Source organism: Rutidosis leptorrhynchoides, chromosome 1, assembly GCF_046630445.1.
Source record: "Rutidosis leptorrhynchoides isolate AG116_Rl617_1_P2 chromosome 1, CSIRO_AGI_Rlap_v1, whole genome shotgun sequence".
NCBI classification, from domain to species: Eukaryota; Viridiplantae; Streptophyta; class Magnoliopsida; order Asterales; family Asteraceae; genus Rutidosis; species Rutidosis leptorrhynchoides.
Genome location: NC_092333.1, coordinates 548,909,695 through 548,931,576, shown reverse-complemented (window position 1 = coordinate 548,931,576; position 21,882 = coordinate 548,909,695).

Here is a 21,882-nt window from a genome sequence, read left to right as displayed (position 1 = left end):
AAGTAAGACTTGGCCACTGGTTGATTCACGAACCTATAACAATATATACATATATATCAAAGTATGTTCAAAATATATTTACAATACTTTTAATACATTTTGATGTTTTAAGTTTATTAAGTCAGCTGTCCTCGTTAGTAACCTACAACTAGTTGTCCACAGTTAGATGTACAGAAATAAATCGATAAATATTATCTTGAATCAATCCACGACCCAGTGTATACGTATCTCAGTATTGATCACAACTCAAACTATATATATTTTGGAATCAACCTCAACCCTGTATAGCTAACTCCAACATTCACATATAGAGTGTCTATGGTTGTTCCGAAATATATATAGATGTGTCGACATGATAGGTTGAAATATTGTATACGTGTCTATGGTATCTCAAGATTACATAATATACAATACAAGTTGATTAAGTTATGGTTGGAATAGATTTGTTACCAATTTTCACGTAGCTAAAATGAGAAAAATTATCCAATCTTGTCTTACCCATAACTTCTTCATTTTAAATCCGTTTTGAGTGAATCAAATTGCTATGGTTTCATATTGAACTCTATTTTATGAATATAAACAGAAAAATTATAGGTTTATAGTCGGAAAAATAAGTTACAAGTCGTTTTTGTAAAGGTAGTCATTTCAGTCGAAAGAACGACGTCTAGATGACCATTTTAGAAAACATACTTCCACTTTGAGTTTAACCATAATTTTTGGATATAGTTTCATGTTCATAATAAAAATAATTTTCCCAGAATAACAACTTTTAAATCAAAGTTTATCATAGTTTTTAATTAACTAACCCAAAACAGCCCGCGGTGTTACTACGACGGCGTAAATCCGGTTTTACGGTATTTTTCGTGTTTCCAGGTTTTAAATCATTAAGTTAGCATATCATATAGATATAGAACATGTGTTTAGTTGATTTTAAAAGTCAAGTTAGAAGGATTAACTTTTATTTGCGAACAAGTTTAGAATTAACTAAACTATGTTCTAGTGATTACAAGTTTAAACCTTCGAATAAGATAGCTTTATATGTATGAATTGAATGATGTTATGAACATCATTACTACCTAAAGTTCCTTGGATAAACCTACTGGAAATGATAAAAATAGATCTAGCTTCAAAGGATCCTTGGATGGCTTGAAAGTTCTTGAAGCAGAATCATGACACGAAAACAATTTCAAGTAAGATTTCCACTCGAAATAGGATTGTTATAGTTATAGAAATTGAATTAAAGTTTGAATATGATTATTACCTTGTATTAGAAATATAACCTACTGTAAGTAACAAAGGTTTCTTGATCTTGGATGATTACTTGGAATGGATTTAGAAAACTTGGAAGTAAACTTGCAATCTTGGAAGTATTCTTGATTTTATGAAACTAGAACTTTTGGAATTTATGAAGAACACTTAGAACTTGAAGATAGAACTTGAGAGAGATCAATTAGATGAAGAAAATTGAAGAATGAAAGTGTTTGTAGGTGTTTTTCGTCGTTGGTGTATGGATTAGATATAAAGGATATGTAATTTTGTTTTCATGTAAATAAGTCATGAATGATTACTCATATTTTTGTAATTTTATGAGATATTTCATGCTAGTTGCCAAATGATGGTTCCCACATGTGTTAGGTGACTCACATGGGCTGCTAAGAGCTGATCATTGGAGTGTATATACCAATAGTACATACATCTAAAAGCTGTGTATTGTACGAGTACGAATACGGGTGCATACGAGTAGAATTGTTGATGAAACTGAACGAGGATGTAATTGTAAGCATTTTTGGTAAGTAGAAGTATTTTGATATGTGTCTTGAAGTCTTTCAAAAGTGTATGAATACAAATTAAAACACTACATGTATATACATTTTAACTGAGTCGTTAAGTCATCGTTAGTCGTTACATGTAAGTGTTGTTTTGAAACCATTTGGTTAACGATGTTGTTAAATGTTGTTAACCCAATGTTATAATATCAAATGAGATTTTAAATTATTATATTATCATGATAATATGATGTATTAATATCTCTTAATATGATATATATACATTAAATGTCGTTACAACGATAATCGTTACATATATGTCTCGTTTCAAAATCATTAAGTTAGTAGTCTTGCTTTTACATATGTAGTTCATTATTAATATACTTAATGATATGTTTACTTATCATAATATCATGTTAACTATATATATATATATATATCCATATATATATATATATATATATATATATATATATATATATATATATATATATATATATATATATATATATATATATATATATATATATATATATATATATATATATATATGTCATCATATAGTTTTTACAAGTTTTAACGTTCGTGAATCACCGGTCAACTTGGGTGGTCAATTGTCTATATGAAATCTATTTCAATTAATCAAGTCTTAACAAGTTTAATTGCTTAACATGTTGGAAACACTTAATCATGTAAATAACAATTTCATTTAATATATATAAACATCAAAAGTTCGGGTCACTACAGTACCTACCCGTTAAATAAATTTCGTCCCAAAATTTTAAGCAGTTGGAGGTGTTGACGTATCTTCTGGAAATAAATGCGGGTATTTCTTCTTCATCTGATCTTCACGCTCCCTGGTGAACTCGGGTCCTCTACGAGCATTCCATTGAACCTTAACAATCGGTATCTTGTTTTGTTTAAGTCTCTTAACCTCACGATCCATTATTTCGACGGGTTCTTCAATGAATTGAAGTTTTTCATTGATTTGGATTTCGTCCAACGGAATAGTGAGATCTTCTTTAGCAAAACATTTCTTCAAATTTAAGACGTGGAAAGTGTTATGTACAGCTGCGAGTTGTTGAGGTAGCTCCAGTTGGTAAGCTACTGGTCCGACACGATCTATAATCTTGAATGGTCCAATGTACCTTGGATTTAGTTTCCCCCGTTTACCAAATCGAACAACACCTTTCCAAGGTGAAACCTTAAGTATGACCATTTCTCCAATTTCAAACTCTATATCTTTTCTTTTACTGTCCGCGTAGCTCTTTTGTCGACTCTGGGCGGTTTTCAATCTTTGTTGAATTTGGATGATTTTCTCGGTAGTTTCTTGTATTATCTCCGGACCCGTAATCTGTCTATCCCCCACTTCATTCCAACAAATCGGAGACCTGCACTTTCTACCATAAAGTGCCTCAAACGGCGCCATCTCAATACTAGAATGATAACTGTTGTTGTAGGAAAATTCTGCTAATGGTAGGTGTCGATCCCAACTGTTTCCGAAATCAATAACACATGCTCGTAGCATGTCTTCAATCGTTTGTATCGTCCTTTCGCTCTGCCCATCAGTTTGTAGATGATAGGCAGTACTCATGTCTAGACGAGTTCCCAATGCTTGCTGTAATGTCTGCCAGAATCTTGAAATAAATTTGCCATCCCTATCAGAGATAATAGAGATTGGTATTCCATGTCTGGAGACGACTTCCTTCAAATACAGTCGTGCTAACTTCTCCATCTTGTCATCTTCTCTTATTGGCAGGAAGTGTGCTGACTTGGTGAGACGATCAACTATTACCCAAATAGTATCATAACCACTTGCAGTCCTTGGCAATTTAGTGATGAAATCCATGGTAATGTTTACCCATTTCCATTCCGGGATTTCGGGTTGTTGAAGTAGACCTGATGGTTTCTGATGCTCAGCTTTGACCTTAGAACACGTCAAACATTCTCCTACGTATTTAGCAACATCGGCTTTCATACCCGGCCACCAAAAATATTTCTTGAGATCCTTGTACATCTTCTCCGTTCCAGGATGTATTGAGTATCTGGTTTTATGAGCTTCTCTAAGTACCATTTCTCTCATATCTCCAAATTTTGGTACCCAAATTCTTTCAGCCCTATACCGGGTTCCGTCTTCCCGAATATTAAGATGCTTCTCCGATCCTTTGGGTATTTCATCCTTTAAATTTCCCTCTTTTAAAACTCCTTGTTGCGTCTCCTTTATTTGAGTAGTAAGGTTAGTGTGAATCATTATATTCATAGATTTTACTCGAATGGGTTCTCTGTCCTTTCTGCTCAAGGCGTCGGCTACCACATTTGCCTTCCCCGAGTGGTAACGAATCTCAAAGTCGTAATCATTCAACAATTCAATCCACCTACGCTGCCTCATATTCAGTTGTTTCTGATTAAATATGTGTTGAAGACTTTTGTGGTCGGTATATATAATACTTTTGACCCCATATAAGTAGTGCCTCCAAGTCTTTAATGCAAAAACAACCGTGCCTAATTCCAAATCATGCGTCGTATAATTTTGTTCGTGAATCTTCAATTGTCTAGACGCATAAGCAATCACCTTCGTTCATTGTATTAATACACAACCGAGACCTTGCTTTGATGCGTCACAATAAATCACAAAATCATCATTCCCTTCAGGCAATGACAATATAGGTGCCGTAGTTAGCTTTTTCTTCAATAACTGGAACACTTTCTCATGTTTATCCTTCTATTCAAATTTCTTCCCTTTATGCGTTAATGCAGACAAGGGTTTTGCTATTCTGGAAAAGTCTTGGATGAACCTTCTGTATTAACCAGCTAGTCCTAAAAACTGGCGTATGTGTTTCGGAGTTTTTGGGGTTTCCCACTTTTCAACAGTTTCAATCTTTGCCGAATCTACCTTAATACCTTCTTTGTTCACTATGTGACCGAGGAATTGAACTTCTTCCAACCAAAATGCACACTTTGAAAACTTAGCGTACAGTTTTTCTTTCCTCAATACTTCTAGCACTTTTCTCAAATGTTCTTCGTGCTCTTGATCATTCTTTGAGTAAATAAGTATGTCATCGATGAAAACAATGACAAACTTGTCAAGATATGGCCCACACACTCGGTTCATAAGGTCCATGAACACAGCTGGTGCGTTAGTCAATCCAAACGGCATAACCATAAACTCGTAATGACCATAACGCGTCCTAAAAGCAGTTTTTGGAATATCATCCTCCTTTACTCGCATTTGATGATATCCAGAACGTAAATCGATCTTCGAATAAACCGACGAGCCTTGTAGTTGATCAAATAAGTCGTCAATTCTCGGCAGTGAATAACGGTTTTTGATGGTAAGTTTGTTCAACTCTCTGTAGTCAATACACAACCTAAATGTACCATCCTTCTTCTTGACAAACAAAACAGGTGCTCCCCATGGTGATGTGCTTGGTCGAATGAAACCACGTTCTAATAGTTCTTGCAGTTGGCTTTGCAGTTCTTTCATCTCGCTGGGTGCGAGCCTATAAGGAGCACGAGCTATTGGTGCAGCTCCTGGTACAAGATCTATTTGAAATTCAACAGATCGATGTGGAGGTAGTCCCGGTAATTCTTTCGGAAATACATCGGGAAATTCTTTTGCGACGGGAACATCATTGATGCTCTTTTCTTCAGTTTGTACTTTCTTGAAGTGTGCTAGAACAGCATAGCAACCTTTTCTTATTAGTTTTTGTGCCTTCAAATTACTAATAAGATGTAGCTTCATGTTGCCCTTTTCTCCGTACACCATTAAGGGTTCTCCTTCTTCTCGTACAATGCGAATTGCATTTTTATAACATACGATCTCTGCTTTCACCTTCTTCAGCCAGTCCATGCCAACTATTACATCAAAACTCCCTAACTCTACTGGTATCAAATGAATCTTAAATATTTCGCTACCCAGTTTAATTTCTCGATTTTGGCATATATTATCTGCTGAAATTAATTTACCGTTTGCTAATTCGAGTAAAAATTTACTATCCAACGGCGTCAATGGACAACTTAATTTAGCACAAAAATCTCTACTCATATACCTTCTATCTGCACCCGAATCAAATAAAACGTAAGCAGATTTATTGTCAATAAGAAACGTACCCGTAACAAGCTCCAGGTCTTCCTGTGCCTCTGCCGCATTAATATTGAAAACTCTCCCGTGGCCTTGTCCATTCGTGTTCTCCTGGTTCGGGCAATTTCTAATAATGTGGCCCGGTTTTCCACATTTATAACAAACTACATTGGCATAACTTGCTCCGACACTACTTGCTCCGCCATTACTCGTTCTGACACCATTTGTTCCTTTCGTTCTGTTAACCCCTGGTCCATAGACCTCACACTTCGCCGCGCTATGACCATTTCTTTTACACTTGTTGCAAAATTTGGTGCAGAACCCCGAGTGATACTTTTCACACCTTTGGCATAGATGCTTCTGATTGTTGTTGTTGTTGTTGTTGTTGTTGTTGTGGTTGTTATTGTTGTTGGGATGATTGTTGTAGTTGTTGTTGTTGTTGTTGTTATTGTTGTTGTTGTTGTTGGGCCGTTTGTTGTAGTTGTTATTGATGTTGTGATTTTTGGGATAATTGTTGCGATTATTATTGTAATTGCTGTTGTTGTTGTATTGGTGATTCTTATCACCGTTTTCCTCCCACTTTCTTTTGACTTGCTTTACATTGGCCTCTTTAGCTGTCTGTTCTTTAATTCTTTCCTCAATCTGGTTCACTAGTTTGTGAGCCATTCTACATGCCTGTTGTATGGAGGCGGGCTCGTGTGAACTTATATCTTCTTGGATTCTTTCCGGTAATCCTTTCACAAATGCGTCGATCTTCTCTTCCTCATCTTCGAACGCTCCCGGACACAATAGGCACAATTCTGTGAATCATCTTTCGTTCGTGGTAATATCAAATCCTTGGGTTCGTAACCCTCTAAGTTCTGTCTTGAGCTTATTGACCTCGGTTCTGGGACGGTACTTCTCGTTCATCAAGTGCTTGAATGCTGACCACGGTAGTGCGTACGCATCATCTTGTCCCACTTGCTCTAGATAGGTATTCCACCATGTTAACGCAGAACCTGTGAAGGTATGCGTAGCGTACTTCACTTTGTCCTCTTCAGTACACTTACTTATGGCAAACACCGATTCGACCTTCTCGGTCCACCGTTTCAATCCGATCGGTCCTTCGGTTCCATCAAATTCCAAAGGTTTGCAGGCAGTGAATTCTTTGTAGGTGCATCCTACACGATTTCCTGTACTGCTAGATCCAAGGTTATTGTTGGTATGTAGCGCAGCCTGTACTGCGGCTATGTTTGAAGCTAGAAAAGTACGGAATTCCTCTTCATTCATATTCACGGTGTGTCGAGTAGTCGGTGCCATTTCCTTCAAAATAGTCAAATGGAACAAGTTAATCATACAGAATATTAAGAGTAGTTAATAGTATTTCGTAGCATAATATGAACTCATTTATAAAAGCTTTTTCTTCATATTAGCGTTTTATAAGTTTAAATTCGGGTAGTACCTACCCGTTAAGTTCATACTTAGTAGCTAATATACAATTCAACTACTACAATTCTATATGAAAAACTGATTATAATAATATTTCGCGTTCAAACTTTTATACAATATTTTACAAACTTACAATACCGCTTATTTTACATAAAGCATGAAATATAGCACACAATAACTTTGATACAAGATAGTTGTGAAGATAATTCTAGCTAGTACACAAGTCGTTCAGCAAAGGCAATAAAGACACGTAATTCATACGTCCAGAAACAAGTCATGCATTCTGGTTTTACTAGGACTACTTCCCATCCTTGGTCTTGTGGAACATAACCGTTATGGCCGTTGATAAGACAGCGTGTTGTAACGTCGTCAAAGGGACGAGGGTTACGTAATATCCAACAGTCCGGTAACAATCGAAAAACCTCATTTCTTACCCCAATTACTGACTCCGTCACTTGTGGGAACGTTTTGTTTAATAGTTGTAGCCCGATGTTCTTTTTCTCACTTTGGTGAGAAGCGAACATTACTAACTCATAAGCATAGCATGCTTCTTTATGTTGCATGTTAGCCGATTTTTCTAAATCATGAAGTCCTATATTCGGATACATTGAGTCAAAATAATTTCTTAACCCGTTGTGTAAAATAGCATTTGGGTTCCCCGCAATATATGCGTCAAAGTAAACACATCGTAACTTATGGGTTTCCCAATGTGATATCCCCCATATTTCAAACGAAAGTCTCTTATAAACCAAGACATTCTTGGAACGTTCTTCGAATGTCTTACAAACTGATTTCGCCGTAAATAGTTGTGCCGAAGAATTCTGACCGACTCTAGACAAGATTTCATCAATCATGTCTCCGGGTAGGTCTCTTAAAATAATGGGTTGTCTATCCATTTTGTGTTTTTATACTGTAAAATAGACAAGAGTTAGATTCATAAAAAAAAATACTTATTAATACAAGCAATTTTTACATATATCATAAAGCATAAGCACCCTATATTACATATATTACACCACACGAATACAACTATCTTATTCCGACTCTCTCGTTTCTTCTTCTTCGGTTTTGGTTCGTTTTACCAAGTTTCTAGGGATATATGATGTTCCCCTAATACGAGCTGTCGTTTTCCACAACGGTTTAGAAAAACCTGGTGGTTTAGAGGTTCCCGGGTCATTGTTACAACTTAAGGGCTTCGGAGGTTGACGATACATATAAAGTTCATCGGGGTTGGAATTAGATTTCTCTATTTTTATGCCCTTTCCCTTATTATTTTCTTTTGCCTTTTTAAATTCAGTTGGGGTAATTTCCATAACATCATCGAAATTTTCGTCGGAATCCGATTCATCGGAGAATTGGTAATCCTCCCAATACTTTGCTTCCTTGGCGGAAACACCATTGACCATAATTAACTTTGGTCGGTTGGTTGAGGATTTTCTTCTACTTAACCGTTTTATTATTTCCCCCACTGGTTCTATTTCATCTTCCGGTTCCGATTCTTCTTCCGGTTCCGATTCTTCTTCCGGTTCCGACTCTTCTTCCGGTTCCTCTTCGGGAACTTGTGAATCAGTCCACGAATCATTCCAATTTACATTTGACTCTTCATTATTATTAGGTGAGTCAATGGGACTTGTTCCAGAGGTAGACATCTATCACATAATATCAAACGCGTTAAGAGATTAATATATCACATAATATTCACATGTTAAAAATATATAGTTTCCAACAAAATTTGTTAAGCAATCATTTTTCAAGTAAACACGGTCGAAGTCCAGACTCACTAATGCATCCTAACAAACTCGATAAGACACACTAATGCAAAATTCTGGTTCTCTAAGACCAACGCTCGGATACCAACTGAAATGTCCCGTTCATATTGATTATAAACGTTCCATATTAATTGATTTCGTTGCGAGGTTTTGACCTCTATATGAGACGTTTTTCAAAGACTGCATTCATTTTTAAAACAAACCATAACCTTTATTTCATAAATAAAGGTTTAAAAAGCTTTACGTAGATTATCAAAAAATGATAATCTGAAATATCCTGTTTACACACGACCATTACATAATGGTTTACAATACAAATATGTTACATCGAAATCAGTTTCTTGAATGCAGTTTTTACACAATATCATACAAACATGGACTCCAAATCTTGTCCTTATTTTAGTATGCAACAGCGGAAGCTCTTAGTATTCACCTGAGAATAAACATGCTTTAAACGTCAACAAAAATGTTGGTGAGTTATAGGTTTAACCTATATATATCAAATCGTAACAATAGACCACAAGATTTCATATTTCAATACACATCCCATACATAGAGATAAAAATCATTCATATGGTGAACACCTGGTAACCGACATTAACAAGATGCATATATAAGAATATCCCCATCATTCTAGGACACCCTTCGGATATGATATAAATTTCGAAGTACTAAAGCATCCGGTACTTTGGATGGGGTTTGTTAGGCCCAATAGATCTATCTTTAGGATTCGCGTTAATTAAGGTGTCTGTTCCCTAATTCTTAGATTACCAGACTTAATAAAAAGGGGCATATTTGATTTCAATAATTCAACCATAGAATGTAGTTTCACGTACTTGTGTCTATTTTGTAAATCATTTATAAAACCTGCATGTATTCTCATCCCAAAAATATTAGATTTTAAAAGTGGGACTATAACTCACTTTCACAGATTTTTACTTTGTCGGGAAGTAAGACTTGGCCACTGGTTGATTCACGAACCTATAACAATATATACATATATATCAAAGTATGTTCAAAATATATTTACAATACTTTTAATACATTTTGATGTTTTAAGTTTATTAAGTCAGCTGTCCTCGTTAGTAACCTACAACTAGTTGTCCACAGTTAGATGTACAGAAATAAATCGATAAATATTATCTTGAATCAATCCACGACCCAGTGTATACGTATCTCAGTATTGATCACAACTCAAACTATATATATTTTGGAATCAACCTCAACCCTGTATAGCTAACTCCAACATTCAAATATAGAGTGTCTATGGTTGTTCCGAAATATATATAGATGTGTTGACATGATAGGTCGAAACATTGTATACGTGTCTATGGTATCTCAAGATTACATAATATACAATACAAGTTGATTAAGTTATGGTTGGAATAGATTTGTTACCAATTTTCACGTAGTTAAAATGAGAAAAATTATCCAATCTTGTTTTACCCATAACTTCTTCATTTTAAATCCGTTTTGAGTGAATCAAATTGCTATGGTTTCATATTGAACTCTATTTTATGAATCTAAACAGAAAAAGTATAGGTTTATAGTCGGAAAAATAAGTTACAAGTCGTTTTTGTAAAGGTAGTCATTTCAGTCGAAAGAACGACGTCTAGATGACCATTTTAGAAAACATACTTCCACTTTGAGTTTAACCATAATTTTTGGATATAGTTTCATGTTCATAATAAAAATCATTTTCCCAGAATAACAACTTTTAAATCAAAGTTTATCATAGTTTTTAATTAACTAACCCAAAACAGCCCGCGGTGTTACTACGACGGCGTAAATCCGGTTTTACGGTGTTTTTCGTGTTTCCAGGTTTTAAATCATTAAGTTAGCATATCATATAGATATAGAACATGTGTTAAGTTGATTTTAAAAGTCAAGTTAGAAGGATTAACTTTTATTTGCGAACAAGTTTAGAATTAACTAAACTATGTTATAGTGATTACAAGTTTAAACCTTCGAATAAGATAGCTTTATATGTATGAATTGAATGATGTTATGAACATCATTACTACCTCAAGTTCCTTGGATAAACCTACTGGAAATGAGAAAAATAGATCTAGCTTCAAAGGATCCTTGGATGGCTTGAAAGTTCTTGAAGCAGAATCATGACACGAAAACAATTTCAAGTAAGATTTCCACTCGAAATAAGATTGTTATAGTTATAGAAATTGAATTAAAGTTTGAATATTATTATTACCTTGTATTAGAAAGATAACCTACTGTAAGTAACAAAGGTTTCTTGATCTTGGATGATTACTTGGAATGGATTTAGAAAACTTGGAAGTAAACTTGCAATCTTGGAAGTATTCTTGATTTTATGAAACTAGAACTTTTGGAATTTATGAAGAACACTTAGAACTTGAAGATAGAACTTGAGAGAGATCAATTAGATGAAGAAAATTGAAGAATGAAAGTGTTTGTAGGTGTTTTTGGTCGTTGGTGTATGGATTAGATATAAAGGATATGTAATTTTGTTTTCATGTAAATAAGTCATGAATGATTACTCATATTTTTGTAATTTTATGAGATATTTCATGTTAGTTTCCAAATGATGGTTCCCACATGTGTTAGGTGACTCACATGGGCTGCTAAGAGCTGATCATTGGAGTTTATATACCAATAGTACATACATCTAAAAGCTGTGTATTGTACGAGTACGAATACGGGTGCATACGAGTAGAATTGTTGATGAAACTGAACGAGGATGTAATTGTAAGCATTTTTATTAAGTAGAAGTATTTTGATAAGTGTCTTGAAGTCTTTCAAAAGTGTATGAATACATATTAAAACACTACATGTATATACATTTTAACTGAGTCGTTAAGTCATCGTTAGTCGTTACATGTAAGTGTTGTTTTGAAACCTTTCGGTTAACGATCTTGTTAAATGTTGTTAACCCAATGTTTATAATATCAAATGATATTTTAAATTATTATATTATCATGATAATATGATGTATGAATATATCTTAATATGATATATATACATTAAATGTCGTTACAACGATAATCGTTACATATATGTCTCGTTTCAAAATCATTAAGTTAGTAGTCTTGCTTTTACATATGTAGTTCATTGTTAATATACTTAATGATATGTTTACTTATCATAATATCATGTTAACTATATATATATATATATATATCCATATATATATATATATATATGTCATCATATAGTTTTTACAAGTTTTAACGTTCGTGAATCACCGGTCAACTTGGGTGGTCAATTGTCTATATGAAATCTATTTCAATTAATAAAATCTTAACAAATTTGATTGCTTAACATGTTGGAAACACTTAATCATGTAAATAAAAATTTCATTTAATATATATAAACATCGAAAAGTTCGGGTCACTACAGAATAAGTATTTTTCTGTAGGTATATATATATATATATATATTTATGTAACTGTATTATGTATAAATAATTGTGTATATAATCGTATTATGTATATATATATATATATATATATATATATATATATATATATATATATATATATATATATATATATATATATATATATATATATATATATATATATATATATATATATATATATATATATATATATATATATATATATATGTATTTAGGTATAACTGATTTATATATCTATCTATATCTATCTGTTTATATATCTTTATTTATATAACTAAAATTTATTTATGTATTTGTATTTATATATATCTATTTTTTTAACTATATATATTAAATATATAAGGAAACTTAATATCATTTAATATACAAACCTTAAATATTACTTTTAATAGTAATGAACTAATAAGATTAACAATAATAGGAATAATAAGGATAATCATATTAATAATATTAGTAATACAATTTATTAATCAGTTAATATTTAATACTTTTATATAACAACATATATTAAATATTTATTATTTATTCCTTACAATATAATTATAATTATTTATAAAAATCATATATATTTATATTTACACAATTGTTCATGAATCGTCGGGATTAGTCAAAGGTCAAATGAATGTATGACATCAGTTCATACTTTATCGGACTTTGCTTATCGTGTCGGAACCATATAAAGTTTAAGTTTAAATTTGGTCGGAAATTCACGGGTCATCACAATCTGAGTCCAATCCATAACAACACCTTTGCGTTTTAACTTTGAGGTCCATATGCATTAACCATATAGAAAACCGAATCGGAAGTCACCCATTTGCCTTCACAATCACGTAATTATCGTCGCACCAAATACTTTCTTTAATGAAATGACCCGGGTCCCAAATTGAAATAATACCCCCAGACATACATCGAGATAGGCTACACGCGTAATCAAATGCAAAATTTCCCTACATTGTCTTAATACGAAAGAGCTCCAACCGATGCATCTTGTAGAAAAAGATATTAAAAGTCAGTTTACATATGTTGCATCGGATGATTTATGCAAATAACAATGACCAAGGGCATACGTTACAACAATAATACACAATTTATAATTGATCTATTCTTAAAAACCAAATAGATAAAGCAAACGAACACAGGTAAGGCATAGAGCATAGGTTACAACCATGATTGGGAACCATAAGTTACAACACACGGGTATTTACCAGTTATCTGATAACTTTCGCACTTAATTTGACTGCCCTAACGGAGTCCAAATTAAATAAATGAACATGTTCTGTGACCCTTGTCACAAACTGGTCTTAACCAAATAATAAAATAATATAAACTATTCAATTAAAATAAAAGCATAATTAACCACACAATTATGTCTAAGGGCAAAATAGTTATCTTACATCTAAGCCCTGTCTGAGGATGTTACATAAGTAATCTAACATATTCGAGCTAAGGAGTTTTTGGTCTGTAACTCATGCATACGTAGTTTAAATGCTCGTGTCTATATCGTAAAAAAAAAAAAATTCAAAACAACATGTATTCTCATCCCAAAAGTTTACAACAGTAAAGTGGGACTGTGAACTCACCTTAAAGCGCTCAGCTAGGTGTTCGACAAATGAATCATAAGCTGTCGTAACTTGACCCGTGTACTCAACCTAATGATATGTGTCGGTCAATAACTATGTTCATGTATTCTAAGTCATGTCATGTCATGCATATAGTCTTAAATGCACAAGTTTGACCAACAATCAACCCATTTCATGTTTAATGAAATGTAATTAGAAAAAGTTTCTATTTCTAGAATTCATTGCGTGAGATGTTTAACTTAAATTAAAAGTAGGCCAACTTTAACCTTTGAATCAGAAAATTTACCCCTTTAATTTAGTTTATTAATTAAGATAATGTTCCATACTTGTAATAGAAAGTCAACGAAAAGTCAACCCAAAAAGTCAACTCTTTCGTGAAGGTCAACGTTTCTCCATTCCAAAATAATAGTCGACTCTTTTAATAACCAAGTCCAAATTTGAAACTCATTTCATTATATAAACGCCAACATTTATAATAATTAAAATACTATATGTTCTATAATATAAAACTCGTACGCATTTGTTTTAAAGGTTCGACCAAATGGTCAACAAAAATCAACTCAATAATCAACCTAGGTCAGTTAGTCAACACTGACTAAAAATTTGTTTTAAAACAATTGTCAAACTCAATCAATGTTAAGAACCAAAATACATATTAGTTTTGAACTCATTCCAAACACAATAACCACGGCAGTAACTTTAGGAATTTTTAGAAAAAATATCCACAGCTCAAATTAACACGTAGCCAGTGCCAAAAGTTTCGTATTTTAAGTATTTACTGTAAAACATGGAAACTCAAATCTAATACACAATGGTCGCACTAAACCAATATATTAACGTAAGTTCGTCGGTATTCAATCAGATTTTAATATATCTTATAAATTCATAAGTAAATTAATAAAAATCGTATTGATATGAATCTGAAGTCTACCAGGAAAAAGAAAGCGAACGGGGTGCCACTTGGAACTCCTTCACATTTTCTAGAATGCGTTTAGGCTTGAACAAAGGTGGGTTATGGTGAAAAATCGGTGGGATGGACTAGAGCTGCTGGTTGTGCGCTGTACATAAGAGGAGGAGGAAGAAAGAATGACTTTTAGGTTTAGGTTAATGATTAATGAGAATTTTATCAAATTAATTCCCTAGTTAAGTGAAGTTACAAATTGCCCCCTCTATATTAGCTTAGGCCGATCGGCCCCTAGTCTTGGAGCCCAAGAAATACGTTTTTTTTTGTTTTTACAAAATGACATGCAACGTCTTGCCGTCTCCCGTTAGCGGTTCGATTAAATAGCTGGAGCTGGTAGCTGAAGCTTATTTTTTAAGCTTGAATTTAAAACTTATTAATTTTAATAAGTATTTGATAAAGTAGTTGGAGTTAGAGCTTATAGTTGTAAATTGACGAAAAATGACAACATAATATATATTAAATAATTGTTCAAATGATAGTTATGTACTTTAACATATCATAAGCTAGGAGCTTATTTTTCAACCTTATTGGGAGGAGCTTATTTTTAAAGCTCTACTTTTTCATAAGCTCTACTTTTTTGAATTACCAAACACAGCTTTAAAATCATAAACTCTATTTTTTTTAAAACTCCTATAAGCTTATAAAATAGATCATCCAAACACGCTCCATAAGTTTAGGACTGAGAGTGTATAATAGTAAAAATTTGTGAGTATTAGCATGAGACATACAATTCTTAGCTAACAGAGAAATTGAATGGTGAGATCATCACTAATAAGGTTGATCTAATGGCTGAGATTTAGTTTCACAAAATGTATTAATTAATTATGATTTTCTTTTAATAGGTAAAAATAATATAAAAGATAAAATATGTTTTTGATGCATTCACAAGCACTGGCGGAACTTAATGTAACGACCCGACTTTTTCGACTTATATTTTTGTACTCTATACTTTCACGAATTTGCGTATATGTGCGTACTGAGCTATTTTATGCTCTGGGATCTTTATTCATGATTAATTACTTCCGTTAATATCTTACAACGTGTTATTAAGTGCGTAATCACTTAACTTGATCCTCGAATGCTTTTACGATCGCTAGTGTCACTTGTCATTTAAAACGAGCTATGTACTTTGTACACGTTAAACTTTTGTCATAATTGGAATATTATGACTACGTAATACTAATTGTTATTTTCTAATGACAATTACTTGGCTTATTGGTTGCTTAATTACGCTTCGTAATTTACTAATGCACACTAGTTAGTCTTATTGGACTTTTTACCTTAATGGACTTAGACTCAACCTACTCTAGTTAATGGACCATTAAATTAGTCCAACTTTAATGGATTTATGATCTATTAAGATGTAGGACAAAAATTCATTAAGATGAGCCAACATACTGAAATGTCTCGTTCTTATTGATTAAAAACGTTCCATATTAATTGATTTCGTTGCGAGGTTTTGACCTCTATATGAGACGTTTTTCAAAGACTGCATTCATTTTAAAACAAACCATAATCTTTATTTCATCAATAAAGGTTTAAAAAGCTTTACGTAGATTATCAAATAATGATAATCTAAAATATCCTGTTTACACACGACCATTACATAATGGTTTACAATACAAATATGTTACAACAAAATAAGTTTCTTGAATGCTGTTTTTACACAATATCATACAAGCATGGACTCCAAATCTCGTCCTTATTTAAGTATGCGACAGCGGAAGCTCTTAATAATCACCTGAGAATAAACATGCTTAAAACGTCAACAAAAATGTTGGTGAGTTATAGGTTTAACCTATATATATATCAAATCATAATAATAGACCACAAGATTTCGTATTTCAATACACATCCCATACATAGAGATAAAAATCATTCATATGGTGAACACCTGGTAACCGACATTAACAAGATGCATATATAAGAATATCCCCATCATTCCGGGACACCCTTCGGATATGATATAAATTTCGAAGTACTAAAGCATCCGGTACTTTGGATGGGGTTTGTTAGGCCCAATAGATCTATCTTTAGGATTCGCGTTAGTTATGGTGTCTGTTCCCTAATTCTTAGATTACCAGACTTAATAAAAAGGGGCATATTCGATTTCGATAATTCAACCATAGAATGTAGTTTCACGTACTTGTGTCTATTTTGTAAATCATTTATAAAACCTGCATGTATTCTCATCCCAAAAATATTAGATTTTAAAAGTGGGACTATAACTCACTTTCACAGATTTTTACTTCGTCGGGAAGTAAGACTTGGCCACTGGTTGATTCACGAACCTATAACAATATATACATATATATCAAAGTATGTTCAAAATATATTTGCAACACTTTTAATATATTTTGATGTTTTAAGTTTATTAAGTCAGCTGTCCTCGTTAGTAACCTACAACTAGTTGTCCACAGTTAGATGTACAGAAATAAATCGATAAATATTATCTTGAATCAATCCACGACCCAGTGTATACGTATCTCAGTATTGATCACAACTCAAACTATATATATTTTGGAATCAACCTCAACCCTGTATAGCTAACTCCAACATTCACATATAGAGTGTCTATGGTTGTTCCGAAATATATATAGATGTGTCGACATGATATGTCGAAACATTGTATACGTGTCTATGGTATCTCAAGATTACATAATATACAATACAAGTTGATTAAGTTATGGTTGGAATAGATTTGTTACCAATTTTCACGTAGCTAAAATGAGAAAAATTATCCAATCTTGTTTTACCCATAACTTCTTCATTTTATATCCGTTTTGAGTGAATCAAATTGCTATGGTTTCATATTGAACTCTATTTTATGAATCTAAACAGAAAAAGTATAGGTTTATAGTCGGAAAAATAAGTTACAAGTCGTTTTTGTAAAGGTAGTCATTTCAGTCGAAAGAACGACGTCTAGATGACCATTTTAGAAAACATACTTCCACTTTGAGTTTAACCATAATTTTTGGATATAGTTTCATGTTCATAATAAAAATAATTTTCTCAGAATAACAACTTTTAAATCAAAGTTTATCATAGTTTTTAATTAACTAACCCAAAACAGCCCGCGGTGTTACTACTACGGCGTAAATCCGGTTTTACGGTGTTTTTTGTGTTTCCAGGTTTTAAATCATTAAGTTAGCATATCATATAGATATAGAACATGTGTTTAGTTGATTTTAAAAGTCAAGTTAGAAGGATTAACTTTTGTTTGCGAACAAGTTTAGAATTAACTAAACTATGTTCTAGTGATTACAAGTTTAAACCTTCGAATAAGATAGCTTTATATGTATGAATCGAATGATGTTATGAACATCATTACTACCTTAAGTTCCTTGGATAAACCTACTGGAAAAGAGAAAAATGGATCTAGCTTCAACGGATCCTTGGATGGCTCGAAGTTCTTGAAGCAGAATCATGACACGAAAACAAGTTCAAGTAAGATCATCACTTGAAATAAGATTGTTATAGTTATAGAAATTGAACCAAAATTTGAATATGATTATTACCTTTTATTATAATGATAACCTACTGTAAGAAACAAAGATTTCTTGAGGTTGGATGATCACCTTACAAGATTGGAAGTGAGCTAGCAAACTTGAAAGTATTCTTGAATTTATGTAACTAGAACTTGTAGAATATATGAAGAACACTTAGAACTTGAAGATAGAACTTGAGAGAGATCAATTAGATGAAGAAAATTGAAGAATGAAAGTGTTTGTAGGTGTTTTTGGTCGTTGGTGTATGGATTAGATATAAAGGATATGTAATTTTGTTTTCATGTAAATAAGTCATGAATGATTACTCATATTTTTGTAATTTTATGAGATATTTCATGCTAGTTGCCAAATGATGGTTCCCACATGTGTTAGGTGACTCACATGGGCTGCTAAGAGCTGATCATTGGAGTGTATATACCAATAGTACATACATCTAAAAGTTGTGTATTGTACGAGTACGAATACGGGTGCATACGAGTAGAATTGTTGATGAAACTGAACGAGGATGTAATTGTAAGCATTTTTGTTAAGTAGAAGTATTTTAATAAGTGTATTGAAGTCTTTCAAAAGTGTATAAATACATATTAAAACACTACATGTATATACATTTTAACTTAGTCGTTAAGTCATCGTTAGTCGTTACATGTAAGTGTTGTTTTGAAACCTTTAGGTTAACGATCTTCTTAAATGTTGTTAACCCAATGTTTATAATATCAAATGAGATTTTAAATTATTATATTATCATGATATTATCATGTATGAATATCTCTTAATAGGATATATATACATTAAATGTCTTTACAACGATAATCGTTACATATATGTCTCGTTTAAAAATCATTAAGTTAGTAGTCTTGTTTTTACATATGTAGTTCATTGTTAATATACTTAATGATATGTTTACTTATCATAGTATCATGTTAACTATATATATATATATATATATATATATATATATATATATATATATATATATATATATATATATCCATATATATGTCATCATATAGTTTTTACAAGTTTTAACGTTCGTGAATCACCGGTCAACTTGGGTGGTCAATTGTCTATATGAAACATATTTCAATTAATCAAGTCTTAACAAGTTTGATTTCTTAACATGTTGGAAACATTTAATCATGTAAATATCAATCTCAATTAATATATATAAACATGGAAAAATTCGGGTCACTACAGTACCTACCCGTTAAATAAATTTCGTCCCGAAATTTTAAGCTGTTGAAGGTGTTGACGAATCTTCTGGAAATAGATGCGTGTATTTCTTCTTCATCTGATCTTCACACTCCTAGATGAACTCGGGTCCTCTACAAGCATTCCATCGAACCTTAACAATTGGTATCTTGTTTTGCTTAAGTCTTTTAACCTCACGATCCATTATTTCGACGGGTTCTTCGATGAATTGAAGTTTTTCGTTGATTTGGATTTCATCTAACGGAATAGTGAGATCTTCTTTAGCAAAACATTTCTTCAAATTCGAGACGTGAAAAGTGTTATGTACAGCCGCGAGTTGTTGAGGTAACTCAAGTCGGTAAGCTACTGGTCCAACACGATCAATAATCTTGAATGGTCCAATATACCTTGGATTTAATTTCCATCATTTACCAAATCGAACAACGCCTTTCCAAGGTGCAACTTTAAGCATGACCATCTCTCCAATTTCAAATTCTATATCTTTTCTTTTAATGTCAGCGTAGCTCTTTTGTCGACTTTGGACGGTTTTCAACCGTTGTTGAATTTAGATGATCTTCTCGGTAGTTTCTTGTATAATCTCCGGACCCGTAATCTGTCTATCCCCCACTTCACACCAACAAATCGGAGACCTGCACTTTCTACCATAAAGTGCTTCAAACGGCGCCATCTCAATGCTTGAATGGTAGCTGTTGTTGTAGGAAAATTCTGCTAACGGTAGATGTCGATCCCAACTGTTTCCGAAATCAATAACACATGATCGTAGCATGTCTTCAAGCGTTTGTATCGTCCTTTCACTCTGCCCATCAGTTTGTGGATGATAGGCAGTACTCATGTCTAGACGAGTTCCTAATGCTTGTTGTAATGTCTGCCAGAATCTTGAAATAAATCTGCCATCCCTATCAGAGATAATAGAGATTGGTATTCCATGTCTGGAGATGACTTCCTTCAAATACAGTCGTGCTAACTTCTCCATCTTGTCATCTTCTCTTATTGGCAGGAAGTGTGCTGATTTGGTGAGACGATCAACTATTACCCAAATAGTATCAAAACCACTTGCAGTCCTTGGCAATTTAGTGATGAAATCCATGGTAATGTTTTCCCATTTCCATTTCGGGATTTCGGGTTGTTGAAGTAGACCTGATGGTTTCTGATGCTCAGCTTTGACCTTAGAACACGTCAAACATTCTCCTACGTATTTAGCAACATCGGCTTTCATACCCGGCCACCAAAAATGTTTCTTGAGATCCTTGTACATCTTCCCCGTTCCAGGATGTATTGAGTATCTGGTTTTATGAGCTTCTCTAAGTACCATTTCTCTCATATCTCCAAATTTTGGTACCCAAATCCTTTCAGCCCTATACCGGGTTCCGTCTTCCCAAATATTAAGATGCTTCTCCGATCCTTTGGGTATTTCATCCTTTAAATTTCCCTCTTTTAAAACTCCTTGTTGCGCCTCCTTTATTTGAGTAGTAAGGTTATTATGAATCATTATATTCATAGATTTTACTCGAATGGGTTCTCTGTCCTTCCTGCTCAAGGCATCGGCTACAACATTTGCCTTCCCCGGGTGGTAACGAATCTCAAAGTCGTAATCATTCAATAATTCAATCCACCTACGCTGCCTCATATTCAGTTGTTTCTGATTAAATATGTGTTGAAGACTTTTGTGGTCAGTATATATAATACTTTTGACCCCATATAAGTAGTGCCTCCAAGTCTTTAATGCAAAAACAACCGCGCCTAATTCCAAATCATGCGTCGTATAATTTTGTTCATGAATCTTCAATTGTCTAGACGCATAAGCAATCACATTCGTTCGTTGCATTAATACACAACCGAGACCTTTCTTTGATGCGTCACAATAAATCACAAAATCATCATTCCCTTCAGGCAATGACAATATAGGTGCCGTAGTTAGCTTTTTCTTCAATAACTGAAACTCTTTCTCTTGTTCATCATTCCATTCAAATTTCTTCCCTTTATGCGTTAATGAAGTCAAGGGTTTTGCTATTCTGGAAAAGTCTTGGATGAACCTTCTGTAGTAACCAGCTAGTCCTAAAAATTGGCATATGTGTTTCGTAGTTTTCGGGGTTTCCCACTTTTCAACAGTTTCTATCTTTGCCGGATCCACCTTAATACCTTCTTTGTTCACTATGTGACCGAGGAATTGAACTTCTTC